We start from the raw sequence: 15,480 nt of genomic DNA, 5'->3' as shown, positions 1-15,480 counted from the left end.
TGATTTCTTTTTTGATCCACAGGTTATTTATTATAGAACTATGTGCTTGGTTTCTAAATATTTGGGCATTTTCCAAATATATTTCTTTTATTGATTTAATTTTATTGTAGGTCACAGAACATACTTCGTATTACTGAAACTTGTAAAATGTATTTAGAATTGTTTTGTGGCCCAGGAAAAGGTCTATTTTGATAAATATTTTGTGTTCCTTTAATAAAAGAATGTGTATTCTACTATGGTTGGGTGGAATCTTCTACAAGTATCAATTAGGTCACATTGGTTGACAGTGGTTTATTTATTTATTTATTTTAGTGTCCCTGTAGGGACTGTCAAAAATGGCCCATGCTGATTATATTGCAAGTTGTCATGGCAGGGTATTGGGAAAAATTTTCAATTAGCAATATTTGCGCCTCGGATAAACCTCATTGGCTACAATACTGCCACTGCGCAAAACTATGGATGACAGTGTTGTTCGAGTCTTTTTGTCTACTTGTTCTATCAATTATTGAGAGAGGTGTTGAAATCTGTAACTACGATTTTAGATTTGTCTATTTCTTCTTCTTTTCTTTCTTTTTCTTTTTGAGACAGAGTCTCATTCTGTTTCCTGGGCTAGAGTGCCATGGTGTCAGCCTAGCTCACAGCAACTTCAAACTCTGGCGTTCAAGCGATCCTCCTGCCTCAGCCTCCTACATACGTAGCTGGGACCATAGGCACGTGCCACCATGTCCAGCTGATTTTTTCTATTTTTAGTTGTGTGGCTAACCTTTTTCCTATTTTTTAGTAGAGACATAGTCTCACTCTTGCTCAGGCTGGTCTTGAACTCCTGACCTCAAGCAATCCTCCCAAGTTGGCCTCCCATAATGCTAGAATTACAGATGTGAGCCACCACATTCGGCCCCTCCATTGACTTCTGATTGTATTATTTTTGAAGAGAAGCCTGCAGTCATTCTTATCTTTGTTCCTCTACAGAAGGTAGATTTTTCCTTGTAGATGCTTTTAAGATTTTTTTCTTAGTCACTGGTTCTAAGCTATTTAATTATGATATGCTTTTGTATTTCTCTTTATGTTTCTTATCCTTGATGTTTGTTGAGTCTGTGGCATACTTACATTTATAGATTTTGTTAAATTTGGAAACTTTTCAACCATTGTTTATTTAGATATTTTTGTCTGCCCACCCACTCCCTTTGGGACTCTAATTTCATGGGTTTTTGTTTTGTTTTGTTTTGTTTTTTGAGACATAGTCTTACTCTGTCACCTAGGCTAGAGTGCAGTGGCATCATCATGGCTCACTGCCACCTTAAACTCCTGAGCTCAAGTGATCTTCCTGCCTCAGCCTCTAGAGTAGCTGGGACTACAGGTGTGTGCCACCATGCCTGGGTCACCATCATGCCTAACTAGTTTTTCTATTTTTACTAGAGACAGTGTCTCACTTTTGCTCAGGCTGGTCTCAAACTCCTGAGCTCAAGAAATCCTCCTACTTCCATGGTATTTCTTTAAATATTTTTGAGTTTTGTTTTGGTGCATGGTTAAGTAACTTGGAAATCATTTGATTCGTTTGAGGATTGCTTTTAAGCTTTATTAGGTGGGACCAGAACAGCCTTTAAGGTTAATTTGATCCCATTACTGAGGCAATCACCTTCTAAGTATTCTGTCCGATGCCCTGTTTGTGAGGTTTCTCTACTTTAGCTTTTGAGATCGTAAACTATTACCAGTCCTGTAGGTGCGCTATGGCAATCATTTTACCTACTCCTTTTTGGTGGTTCTTTCTCTGGATTTGGTAGTTTCCTTACAAGGATGAAGTGACCAGAACTCAGCTGAACACTTGAGGGGAACTCTCAAATCTTTGGAGCTCACTCTTTCTCTCTTTCTTTCCATCTCTATCTCTAGCTCCATCTCTCTCCGCAGTGCTCAGTTCTGCAAATGCTAGCCACCTTGGTCGTCTCAAATGCTCGGTTCTGTCTCCTCACCCGAGGGAGACCTCAAGCTCCATGTAGGTTCCCCCCTTTGTGTGCTGCTGCCTGGAAACTTTCTCAGGAAGTAGCCTGAGACAACCGTGAGCCTCAGCTCTTTCGCTTCCTTTCAGGGATCACTGTCTTGTGCTGCCTGTTGCTCAATGTCTGAAAGTGCTTAAGATATTTTTTCCAGTTTAAAAAATGTTAAAGGCAGGATAGCAAATTTAGTTCCTGTTACTGCCTCAGAGCAGAAAGCAGAAGTCCCAGGAGCCAGCCATATTCCAATTACTGATGTGCTTTTCCCCTGAGCAAGTTAGTTAACCTCTCAGAACTCACTTCCTCAAATGGTTTTCTTTTCTTTTCTTTTTATTTATTTTAGCGTATTATGGGGGTACAAGTGTTAAGGTTACATATATTGCCCATGCCCCCCTCCCCCCTTGAGTCAGAGCTTCAAGCATGTCCATCCCCCAAACGTTGCACATCTCACTCATTGTGTTTGTATATACCTATCCCCTCCTCCCCCCTCCCACCTGCCCAACACCTGATAAATGTTATTCCTATATGTCCACTTAGGTGTTGATCTGTTAATACCAGTTTGCTGGTGAGTACATGTGGTGCTTGTTTTTCCATTCTTGAGATACTTCACTTAGTAGAATGGGTTCCAGCTGTATCCAGGAATATACAAGAGGTGCTATATCACCATTGTTTCTTAAAGCTGAGTAGTACTCCATGGTATACATATACCACATTTTATTAATCTACTCATGAATTGATGGGCACTTGGGTTGTTTTCACAGCTTTGCAATTGTGAACTGTGCTGCTATAAACATTCGAGTGCAGGTATCTTTTTCATAAAGTGACTTTTGATATTTTGGGTATATGCCCAGTAGTGAAATTGCTGGATCAAATAGTAGATCTAGTTGTATCACTTTGAGATATCTCCATATTGCTTTCTAGAGAGGTTGTACTAGTTTGCAGTCTCACCAGCAGTGTAGGACTGTTCCTCTCTCTCCGCATCCACTCCAGCAGTTATTGTTTGGGGACTTTCTGATAAAGGCCATTCTCACTGGAGATAAGTGACATCTCATTGTGGTTTTGATTTGCATTTCCCTGATGACTAGAGACGTTAAACATTTTTTCATATGTTTGTTGGCCATTATTCTGTTTTCTTTTGAAAAGTTTCTGTTCATGTCCATTGCCCATTGTTTGATGAGGTTGTTTGATTTTTTCTGGCTGATTTTCCCAAGTTCTAAATAGATTCTAGTTATCAGCCCTTTATCGGATGTGTAGCTTGCGAAAATTTCCTCCCATTCTGTGGGTTGTCTGTTTGCTCTCTTGACAGTTTCTTTGGCTGTGCAGAAGCTTTTTAGTTTGATCTGGTCCCATTTGTTTATTTTTGTTGCTGCTGTGATTGCCTTTGGGGTCTTCTTCATAAATTCTTTGCCTAGGCCAATGTCTAGAAGAATATTTCCAATGTTTTCCTCTAGAATTCTAATAGTTTCACACCTAGGGTTCAAGTCTGTTACCCACTGTGAGTTGATTTTTGTGAGAGGTGAAAGGTGTGGGTCCTGTTTCAGTCTTCTACATGTGGGTATCCAGTTTTCCCAGCACTATTTATTGAATAAGGATTCTTTTCCCCAGTGTGTATTTTTGTCTGCTTTGTCAAAGATTAGTTGCTATATGAGGATGGTTTTATATCTGGGTTCTCTGTTCTGTTCCACTGGTCAATGTCCCTGTTCTTGTGCCAGTACCAAGCCGCTTTAATTACTATAGCCTTGTCAAATGGTTTTAAATGATATCTATGTATGTCAGTTTCATAGATGTGCCAAGTCCTTTGGAATTAAAATAACATTGGGTTCAAATACCCATTCCCAGCTCCCCAGTTTCTTGGGGGATACTCTGGGGCTTAGTGCACCCTTGGTATCCTCCAGTGCTGAGGTCTTGCTTCCAGCAATGCTACAGCTCCTCTGCTCAGTGTCTCTCCTCTCTTTTTCCCACCTTGTCCTCTCACTGGAGACTACCTCAGTCTTTTCTCTCTGAAATACCACTCATCCACACGGTATGAGTATGATTATTGAAGGAAGGTAGCCACAGAGGGGATGATATTCTAGTACAAACTGACCTTAATTGGATTTTAACATTTCTCTTTTTCTTTTCTTTTTCATTTTTCTTTCTCTTCTCTTCTCTTCTCTTCTCTTCTCTTCTCTTCTCTTCTCTTCTCTTCTCTTCTCTTCTCTTCTCCTCTCCTCTCCTCTCCTCTTCTTTTTCTCTTCTCTCTCTTTCTCTTCCTTCATTTCCTTCATTCCCTTCCATCCCTTCCTTCTTTTTATTCCCTTTCTCTTTCTTTTGAGACAGAGTCTTGCTCTGTCACCCAGGCTAGAGTGCTGTGGCATCATCCTAGTTCACAGCAACCTCAAACTCCTGGGCTCAAACAATCCTCCTGTCTCAGCCTCCCAAGTAGCTGAGACTATGGGCATGCACCATCATGCCTGGTTAATTTTTCTACTTTTAATAGAGATGGGGTCTCACTCTTGCTCAGGCTGGTCTCAAACTCCTGACCTCAAATGATCCTCCTGCCTTGCCCTCCCAGAGTGCTAGGATTACAGACATGAGCCATCATCGTGCCTGACTGGATTTTAACATTTCTGAACTTCAAAAATCTCTGGTCCATTGCTTTTGTGGAGATATCATCCTGTGTTTCTTCCATTCAGGCTGAGGCATTGTGCCAGGTCCCTCTCAGGGAAACTGATGGCCCATATAGTGTCTTTGTGAACAGTTAGAAAAAAGGCACCCCAGCAGGGCATGGTGGCACACTTGTAGTCCCAGCTACTCAGGAGGCTAAGGTGGGAGGATTGCCTGAACACAGAAGTTTGAGGCTGCTATGACTGCATCACTTCACTCTAGCCTGGATGACAGACAAAGACCCTGTCTCTAAAAAAGAAGAAGAAAAAGTCATCCCACCTTCAGAAGGCCTTTCAACTCATAGCCAAATTGTAGTCCCCATGCCCCCTCACCTTGATAACTTACTTGTCTTTATTCCTTCAAATTCTCATTTTTTTTTTTCATATAGAGCAGTTTAGCTCTTTCTTTATTGGCTCCAGACCATTGAACTTATTCTCAAAGGGCTTCAACTTCATAATTAATTTTTAAAATGTGCTCCTAAACTCTAATAGTTTTAACTAACACTGGAGTTAGTTTTTACTTTTTTACTCTGCTAAATGTAAACCATGATGATGATGATGGTGATGAAGGAAATGACAAGTCCTTAAGTAAATGTGTTTAAGTTATTATATGAAGAAAAAAAAATAGCCTTTTCCAGGAAAATGAATGGTCTTTTCTTTGACATGTAACAGATTTCATGCAACGTCCCTATTCATTACAGAATAGAAACTAAAGTTTCTAAAGTACTTTAGGCTCTCAAAAATACAAAAGCTTAACTCTGCAGATGCCTTTTATAAATGTATAGGCCTGGCAGAAAGCCAGCAAGTTCCTGAATGACAACAGGATGTCAGCCGGGCTTATGAAGTATATTATTGTGACAGTCATCACATTCGCTAACAGGCCATAGGGAAGCAAGAGACACGGGCCATGATTTTGACAAAATGTTTCTAATTCTAAGATGCACCAACAACATTTGATAGAAACAAAGAAGTCAGTGTATTAAATGCTCACACCAACTATAAGCTACATCCAGATTTCAAAATTTTAAAATGAGAATAAAAGCATATCTTACAAGTAGGGAGTATAGCACTTTCTGTTAAGGTCCTCTACAGCCCATTCCTCCATATCCTGAAGAAAAAGTCATGTTGATAATATTGTTGCTAAATAAATGCACTGTAGTCTTTCAAAGAGAAACCAGAGCATCTATATATTTATATTAGGTATAGGTTAATTAAATAGTCTCTTTGTAAGCTCCATAAAATAGGAGATATGAAGAATTTGGAAAGGATTAGAATAGTAGAGACCAACCTCTCTAAGCCTCAGTTCTCTCATGTATATAATGGGTGAAGCAAAGTACCATCCCTATTAGGTTGGTATGAAGACTAAGTGAGACAATACAAGTAAAATTCTTAGGGTAGTGTGTGAAACATAGTACCATCTACTATTCTGCAGAAATTCAGAAGGAACTACAAAGAGAAGACTAGGGGACTATTTATTCCTGGTATTATTCAATCCAATTCAACAAATATTTAGGCCAGGTGCGGTGGCTCACGCCTGTAATCCTAGCACTCTGGGAGGCAGAGGCGGGTGGATTGCTCGAGGTCAGGAGTTCAAAACTAGCCTGAGCAAGAGCGAGACCCCGTCTCTACTATAAATAGAAACAAATTAATTGGTCAACTAATATATATAGAGAAAAAATGAGCCGGGCATGGTGGCGCATGCCTGTAGTCCCAGCTACTCCGGAGGCTGAGGCAGAAGGATTGCTTGAGCCCAGGAGTTTGAGGTTGTTGTGAGCTAGGCTGACGCCACGGCGCTCACTCTAGCCTGGGCAACAAAGGGAGACTCTGTCTCAAAAAAAAAAAAAAACCAAACAAATATTTAATGATCATCAACTTTATGCTAATGATTGGGCTAGGAGCTGGTATAGAAGAAAATAAAAAAGAATGCTGTGCTTATCTGATTTTAGGAAGAGAGAGCAGATGAAAAAATATTGGACATATTTAATTGTATTAACTGAATTTAAGGTTTAAATGTAGAGAATGTTACATCTGAGTTGTTGAATGTATTGAACTTTAAATATTAAGTATGTTTTGTTGTTCTAAATATACATATTTAGTTTAATGTGTATTGTTTTATATAGATGACTAAGAGATAACTTTGTATTTGTCCTAGCCACAGAATGTTATACTTTTCAGTGGCACTAACCCTTCCTTCTCTAAGAACATTAAAATAAATGAGCCACGCTGGACACGGTGGCTTGCGCCTGTAATCCTACCATTCTGGGAGACCAAGTTGGGAGGATCGCTCGAGGTCAGGAGTTTGAAACCAGCCTGAGCAAGAGTGAGACCCCATCTCTACTAAAAATAGAAAGAAATTAATTAGCCAACTAAAAATATATAGAAAAAATTAGCCGGGCAATTAGCCGGGTGGCTCATGCCTATAGTCCCAGCTACTTAGGAGGCTGAGGCAGAAGGATTGCTTGAGCCCAGGAGTTTGAGGTTGCTGTGAACTAGGCTGATGCCACGCACTCTAGCCTGGGCAACAGAGTAAGACTCTGTCTCAAAAATAAATAAATAAATAAGCCAGCTGGAATAAAACTCTCACCTCTAATAACTGGGCCTTAGGAGTAAATTAATCAATTAAGAACTGTCCCTTACCTCTGAAATAGCAAACTTGGAGATGTGCTAGGACATGACAGGACCTTGCTCCTGATGATAAGGATGAATAGCCTTGTAGGACACTTTAAGGAGACTGAATGTTATCCTAGGTATGTGAAATAGCCAGTCTCCAACATAGCCCTCAGTGATCCTTGCTTGTTAGTATTCATGCCCTCTCCTCTCACATTTAATCAGGGCTGGTCATGTGTAACCAATAGAATGCAGCAGACGTGTTGGTGGGCCTTCCAAGGCTTCTGTTTTGGCCTCTTGGATCCCTCACTCTGGAATAGCCAGCCACCATTCTATGAGGACCCTGAAGAACCCTGGTGGAACTGTTTGGGGGATGGACATGCTTCTGACTTGGGTGAGGCAAAGGCAATATATGTAACCAAAACATTTGTACCCCCATAATATGCTGAAATAAATAAATAAAAAGAACCCTGGTGGAGAGCAATGGAGATGCCAAGCCAACAGCCAGTCCCTCCTTTCCAGTCCTGTGAATTAGTCAGCTTGGAAATGAATTCTTCAGCCCAGTGAAGCCTTCAGATGATTGCAGCACTGGCCAAAATATGACTGCATCCTCTTGAGACACCCTAAGCAAGAACATTCTGGCCAAGCCCTTCTGAAATTCCTGGCCCATAGAAACAAATGAGAAATAATGAGTGATTATTGTTGTTCTAAGTCACTAAGCTTTAGAATAACATGTTACTGATCCAGAATGTATGGAGGTGATATGAATCATTCAAAGATTTTAAGCAGAGAAGCAAGTAATCAGACTTGCATTTTAGAAATAACTCTGCATTGTCAGCTACATATGTTAATGTTAGAGAAGAAAAAGAAAAAAAAAGAAATAACTCTGCCTGCAGTGTGGAAATTGGATGAAGCAGTGAAAGTTAGAAAGACCAAAGGCTGAACCCTAGTTAGTAAGCTATTATACCTTCTAGCTGTGATGTGGTAGGGACGAAAACTAAGTGTGTGGCAGTCAGGCTGGATGTTAGAGAGATGGAGCAAGAGGTGTTTATAAAAGATAGAATTTCCTCCATTGAGTGACTGGCTATGGCAGGGAAGGTAGAGACTAACATAACTTCTATATGCATTCTTTTCTTCTAGAACCTTGCTATATGTATAGAATTCCCCAGCTCTGATACTTGCTAAGAAAAGATTCAGTCCATTCCCATCCTACTTCTCTATCACAGCCCCTTCTGAAGGTCTCACTCTGGTCCAAGACATACCTATTTTTACGTAGTTGGACTTTGTGATTTTATAATAGGTGCTAGCTATAATTGCCTTCACAAAGTTTCCCATAATTTTGTGTGTTCTTTAAAATGAGTGTTCTTTAAAATATTTTATTATTCTTTAAGATTTTTTTCTCATATGAGCCTTTTTCTATTAATTTAAAGAATCACTAAAAATGCAATTTGTATTTTAAATGCTCTTTAAATATATTTAAATGATAGTTTTAAGACATCAGCAACATAATCTGATGTTAAAGAACCAACTGATTTACCAAACTGAAACTTATACACATGCATAAGAAATTAGGCAGGAGGTTGGGTGCAAGTGTGGTGGCTCATGCCTGTAATCCTCGTACTTGGGAGGATGAGGCAGGAGGATCACTTGAGGCCAGGAATTCAAGCCCAGCCTGGGCAATACAGTGAGACTTCATTTCTACAAAAAAGTAAAAAACTAGCCAGGTGTGGAGGCATGTACCTGTAGCCTCAGCTACTCAGGAGGCTGAAGCAGGAGGATCTCAGGAGTTTGAGGTTGCAGTGAGATATGATCATGCTACTGCACTCTAGCCTGGGTGAGAAAGTGAGATCCTGTCTCTAAAAAGAAAAGAAAAAAAGAGGAGGAGGAAGAGGAGGAAGAGTAGGAGGAAGAAGAAGAAGAAGAGGAGGAGGAGGAAGAAGAAGGAGGAGGAGGAGGAAGAGGAGAGGAGGAGGAATAAGAAAGAGAAGGAGAAGAAGTTAGCTAGGAAAAAACAGTAGCATTATGCTAAGGTTTTTATTTGTTTAAATATTTGTTCAAAGTTTTCTAAAAAGAAAAACTCTAGAAAAATATTTTGGACACTCTTCTCTGTTACTTTGAAGAGATATTTATCCGAAGTTCAGCAATTCTTTCCATTTCACCCCAGGCTTTCCCCTTTGAGTCAATGCATGTCTCCAGTCCCCTGTTACAGCTCTCCTTCTTTGCTTGAGCAGTACTTTGATGGATTTCTCAGCCATCTGTGTGGGGCTAGGAAACTATAATAATTCCATTTAGAAGTCCCTATATGTGAACCATGTTAAAGAAACAGAGAGCTCAAGTCACAGTAAGATTCACCCCCACTTGGGGTAGGTTGTGTGGTCTGGGTTGTAGACACTGGGAAAGCTTCCTCCTGAAGACCACTTTTCCTTTGTTTTTCCATAGAATCTGAGATCCCATCATAAGATGAGTCATCATTAGATGGCTCCAGGAGTCCGTTACCAAATTGTATATAACCTTGTATATTTTCCATTTGCCCTCCAGATCTACTCTCCACCACCCTTCCTCAGCTTGCTCTATAGGGCCACTGACCTATGTGGACAAGTTCAATGCCTTTAGCTTTCAGTTGAGTTCAACCAATGAAGATCTCAGCAAAGATGAGAGGAAGAGAGGGAAGTGAGGATGGTGTTATTATTGCTCGACTTCATCCCTGAAAGGTCAAGTTGGGTTGGCTGGGTCCCTTAACCAAAGCTCACAGCTTCCCTCAAGGCGGGTCTCTCTCAATGACTCTCTGAAGGATCTACTCCCTTCCTTCCAGGCTTAGGGGTGGTAAAAGCCCCTCTGACACTTCTGTCTCTGTGGTTTCCCTACACATTCTACACATGTATAAATAGTACCTTTTTTTTTTTTTTTTCATTCAGAACCAAGGTCTTGTTCTGATACCTTGCTAGAGTGTAGTGGCCCAATCATAGCTCACTGCAACCTCAAACTCCTGGGCTCAAACAATCCTCCTGCCTCAGCTTCCTGAGTAGCTGAGACTACAGGTGCACACCACCATGCCTGGCTAATTTTTTCTATTTTTTTTTTTTTTTTTTTTTTTTTTTTGAGACAGAGTCTCGCTTTGTTGCCCAGGCTAGAGTGAGTGCCGTGGCGTCAGCCTAGCTCACAGCAACCTCAAACTCCTGGGCTCGAGTGATCCTTCTGCCTCAGCCTCCCGGGTAGCTGGGACTACAGGCATGTGCCACCATGCCCGGCTAATTTTTTTTTATATATATATCAGTTGGCCAATTAATTTCTTTCTATTTATAGTAGAGATGGGGTCTCGCTCTTGCTCAGGCTGGTTTTGAACTCCTGACCTTGAGCAATCCGCCCGTCTCGGCCTCCCAAGAGCTAGGATTACAGGCGTGAGCCACAGCGCCCGGCCTTAATTTTTTCTATTTTTTGTAGAGATGCTGGTCTGGCTATGCTGCCCAGGCTAGTCTCCAACTCCTGTCCTCCAAAAATGCTGGGATTATAGGTGTGAGCCACCACATCTGGCCATAATAGTACCTTTTCAACCCCTGAGTTACCCTAATTTGAGTGTACCATCTGTTTCCTCCTGGAACTCTGACAGACATGCCTTGATAGAAGCAATTTACTAAGCTATTATTGGCCACAAACATGTAGTTATAAAATAGTTTATAAAACTGCTTTTCAAGGAATAACTACCTAAGTTTGGACTCAGAGGGAATGGGACATAGGACAAATATTAATAAATATTCACAGAGTTTAAAGAGAAACAGCACAATGCAACAGAAAGAGCAAGGGGTTTGAAACTAGGAGATTTCAGTTTGAGTTCCACATCAGCAGTTTCTAACACTTCTTATTTTTCTCAGCTCTAAAATGAGGGTTTTTAAGTAGATCAATGGCTTTCAATCAGCCTTCCATAAAACCCTACAATTCCAGAAAGGTACGTCAGTGCCCACTCACCTGGGAGGTAAGAGATGCAGAGAAAGGTCAGAGGGGAAGTGACAGATCCCCATCCCTACTTCAATCAGAATAGCTCTGCCGCTGTCTACTTATGTGCAATAAGACAACCATAGACATGACTGAACAGCCCAGGCCTTAGGAAATATACCAGGGACAAAATATTTTATTTTGGAGATTTCTGAGGTCAGGGAAACGAGACTGGATATTCTAGCTGCCAACCTTCTAGGGAAAGGTGGGCTTTGGGCCGTGTGTGTGTGTGTGTGTGTGTGTGTGTGTGTATGTGTGTGTGTGTGTGTGTTTAAAAAGCAGTTTGGGTTCTGCCCCTCGTATATAAACAATGGGTGAGAAGAATATCCTCCCTCCCTCTCCTAGGACCCACTGCAAGTATCTGTGGTAGGGGCTAATCCAGGGTAGTGAAAACCAGTCCAAGTCTGAGTTCCTACACTCCAGCAGAGGCCAGTAGGCAAGCTAAGAAGACTGGGTCCCAGAGTCTGCTTATGGAGAGAAATTCTGGGGAAGGGAAAAAAAGACATACTCCAGGAATGGAAGGCTCAGGGTGTCTAATTTGTGTGTGTGTGTGTGTGTGTATGTTTTGTTTGTTTTTTGAGACAGAGTCTTACTCTGTCTCCCCAGCTAGAGTGCAGTGGCATCTTCATAGCTCACTGTGACCTCAAACTCCTGGGCTCAAGTGATGCCTCAGCCCCAAGTGCTAGGATTACAGGCATGAGCCACCGGGCCCAGCCAGAGTTGTTTAGTTTTAATGTTAAAAGGAATGTGACTATATTTGGGACCCATATCTGATAGAACTGACACATATTCATGACATACAGACAGTGTGTAGGGTATAATAGGTGCTCAATAACTGTGGAACAGATGAATGAATGGATGCCTGGAAATATACATGGACTGTGGGCAATATTAGAAGATGGGGATTATGCTATGAAAAGCAGTGAGCTCACTCACCCTAGAAGTCCCCGTTAGCTATGATGGTTGACATACCTGTTCTTGTAGACATACAAGGGTAGACATACCTGTTCTTGACAGGTCCTTGGGTCCTTTGAAGACTATCAGGAAGTCTGTTGGCCATTGGCATGAGGAGAAGCAGGGAAAGAAGAACAGAAAATACAAATTTCAAATAATGCATATTTTTCTATCTTTCTTTGTGGCACTTTCTTTTATATAATAGTTTAATGGGGTTTTTTTTTGTTTGTTTTTCTTTGAAACAGGGTCTCCCTCTGGCACCCAGACTGGAGTGCAATGGCACACAATCATAGCTCACTGCAACCTTGAACTTTTGGTCTCAAGAAATCCTCCCACCTCAGCCTCCTGAGTAGCTATGTTTAAATTACTCTTATGTAGAGATGGGTGTCTCACTATGATGGCCAGGCTGGTCTCAAACTCCTGGCCTGAAGTAATTCTCCCATCTCTGCCTCCCACATTGCTGGGATTACAGGCATGAGCCACCAATCATGTCCCCAACAACAGGTATTTTTCAATATGTAAAATCCATTTAAATATTTTTGGGCCACTTTATTCCATTTAATTATTCTTCTGAAATGCTGATTACTTTAGATCTTTGGATCCAGCAGACATATTGATCACATTTAAATTGGCATCTCAGACACACTTATGACTAAGGAATCAAGTTGGTATCACAAAAAGGATCATTGCTTTCTCTTTCAGAAAGTCACTCGATAGGAAATTACAGAAGATAAAGGGCTTTTTTTTATGGTGTCATTTAAAAATTTTGAGTCCTCTGAACCAGCAGCTGCCTGGCTTTCTAGAAGATAACCAGTAGAGGGCACTCTAGGCTTTGTAGACTGCAAAAAATGCAAGGGGATCCCTCCAGAAGTCCCGGGTCTGTATCTTAAATCTTTTATCCTCAGCAAGATACTTTCAGCTTATTTTGAGCTTGCCTGTTGAATGATTGATTGTAGGACAGTTTTCTTGGTAATGAAAACTTGGTAATGAAGACTGAAACTTCTGAACTTCCAAATAGCCATGTTAATTAATATTACACAAATAATCTAAAAATAAGACGACGAGTCACAAACTAAGAAGACAAGCCACAAACTGGGAGAAATATTAGCAAAAGACATATCTAATAAAGGACTGCTATCCAAAAGGTATAAAAAACTCTTAAAACTCAACAATAAGAAAATGGACAACTCAATTAAAAAGTGGGCACAAGGCCGGGCCTGGTGGCTCACGCCTGTAATCCTCCCATTCTGGGAGGCCGAAGTGGGCGGATTGCTTGAGGTCAGGAGTTTGAAACCAGCCTGAGCTGGTTTCGAAGAGGGAGACCCCATCTCTACTAAAAATACAAAGAAATTAATTGGCCAACTAAAAATATATAGAAAAAATTAGCCGGGCATGGTGGCGCATGCCTGTAGTCCCAGCTACTCAGGAGGCTGAGGCAGAAGGATCACTTGAACCCAGGAGTTTGAGGTTGCTGTGAGCTGATGTCAAGGCACTCTAGCCAGGGCAACAGAGTGAGACTCTGTCTCAAAAAAAAGAAAGGGAGCAAAACATCTGAACAGATACCTCATCAAAGATACATAGATAGCAAATAAGCACATGAAAAGATTCTCCATTACTAGGGAAATGCAAATTAAAACAACAATGAGATATGACTACATACCTATTAGAATGGCCAAAATCTAGAACACTGACAAAAACAAATGCTGGGGAGGATATGGAGCAACAGGAACTCTCATTCATTGCTGATGGGAATGAAAAATTATACAGTCACTTTGGAAAACAGTTTGGCAGTTTCTTACAAAATTAAATATTGTCTTGCCATATGATCCAGCAATTGTGTTCCTACATATTTACTAAACAAGTTGAACACTTATGTTCACACAGAAACCTTTACACGAATGTTTATAGCAGCTTTATCCACAATTGCCAAAACAAATGAGTTGAAAACTTATGTCCCCACAAAAACCTGTACCTGAATGTTTATAGTAGCTTTGTCCATAATTGTCAAAACATGGAAGCAACCAAAATGTCCTTTATGGGCATTTTGAATGGATAAATAAACTGTGGTGCATATAGATAATGGAATACTATTCAGTGTTAAAAAGAAATGAGCTATCAATCCATGAAAAGACATGGGGGCACCTTAAATACATATTGCTAGAAGCCATTCTGAAAGGCTACATACTGTATCATTCCAAATATGACATTCTAGAAAAGGCAAAACTATGGTAATAGTAAAAGGATCAGGGGTTCCCAGGGGTCAGAGGGGAGAGAGGGATGAACAGTTACAACACAGAGGATTTTTAGGGCAGTGAACTTTACACTGAATGATACTATAATGATGGAGACATGTCATTATACATTTGTCAAGACCTATAGAATGTACAAAACTAAGAGTGAACCCTAATATAAACTATGGACTTTGGGTGATAATGTTGTGTCAACCAATGTACTACTTTGGTGCAGGATGTTGATAGTGGGAGAGGCTATACATTTGTAGGGACAGTGAAAACTCTATACCTTCATCTCAATATCACTGTAAACCTAAAACTGCTCTAAAAAATAAAGTCTATTTTAAAAAATCTCCACTGTTCTTATATCAGCATTGCTCAGTTATTCAGCTTGTTCTTTGAATCATTCCCTAATAATACAGGTTTCCAGAAGATAATATATCCATGATTATCAGGATTTCTTAATCCTGAACACTCATGTCTGTATCCACATTAATTCTTTTTTTTTTTTTTTTTTTTTTTTTTTTTTTTTTTTTTTTTTTTTTGGTTCCATTTGACGAATCAAACACATTAATTCTTGAACCCAAATGCAATGTAGACCTATTTCTGCACCATCTTTAATTAACCCCGTAAAACATCAACATGCTCTGAGCAACCGGGCAAGAAAGCAAAGCATGCTCTTTTTCACATTTTATAAACCATGTGCAAACTAGGATCATGGGATCAAAATAGGAAAATATCATTTTTGCCACAAACATCCAGAAATAACTAGAACTTTATCAGGAATAAAATATTATGTGCTTTAGATGCAGCAAAGTTCTTCTGGAGGTGGAAGGAAAGCTAATATTTGCTGAGGACCTGGCATTGAGGCACTTGGTAGGTATTTTGCACATGTGATCTCATTTCATGCTTCTGTGATCATGCCTACCTTATGGCTGGGGAAACTAAAGTTGCCCAAAGATATGCCACTAGCTAGTGCCAGAAGTAGAAAGAAGCAAACCCAGGTACTTCTGGCTCCATGTGCCTTTTCTTCAGAGGTACTATCCTGCTCTGTATTTAGACACT

General features: G+C 40.4%; 1 protein-coding gene and 1 non-coding gene across 3 annotated transcripts in view; both read right to left on the bottom strand.

Moving 5' to 3' along the window:
• The window catches only part of SNX6 (sorting nexin 6), a 334,434-nt gene that overhangs the window by 89,937 nt on the left and 229,017 nt on the right, over positions 1–15,480 (bottom strand). The window lies entirely within an intron of this gene.
• Positions 315–455, bottom strand: LOC142871597 (U4 spliceosomal RNA). The gene has a single exon (XR_012919837.1). It is a non-coding gene; the product is annotated as a U4 spliceosomal RNA (small nuclear RNA).

This window comes from Microcebus murinus, chromosome 6 (assembly GCF_040939455.1).
Source record: "Microcebus murinus isolate Inina chromosome 6, M.murinus_Inina_mat1.0, whole genome shotgun sequence".
Lineage (NCBI taxonomy): Eukaryota > Metazoa > Chordata > Mammalia > Primates > Cheirogaleidae > Microcebus > Microcebus murinus.
The sequence above is the reverse complement of the archived record's forward strand: the minus strand, read 5'-3'. Positions and strand labels throughout refer to the sequence as shown.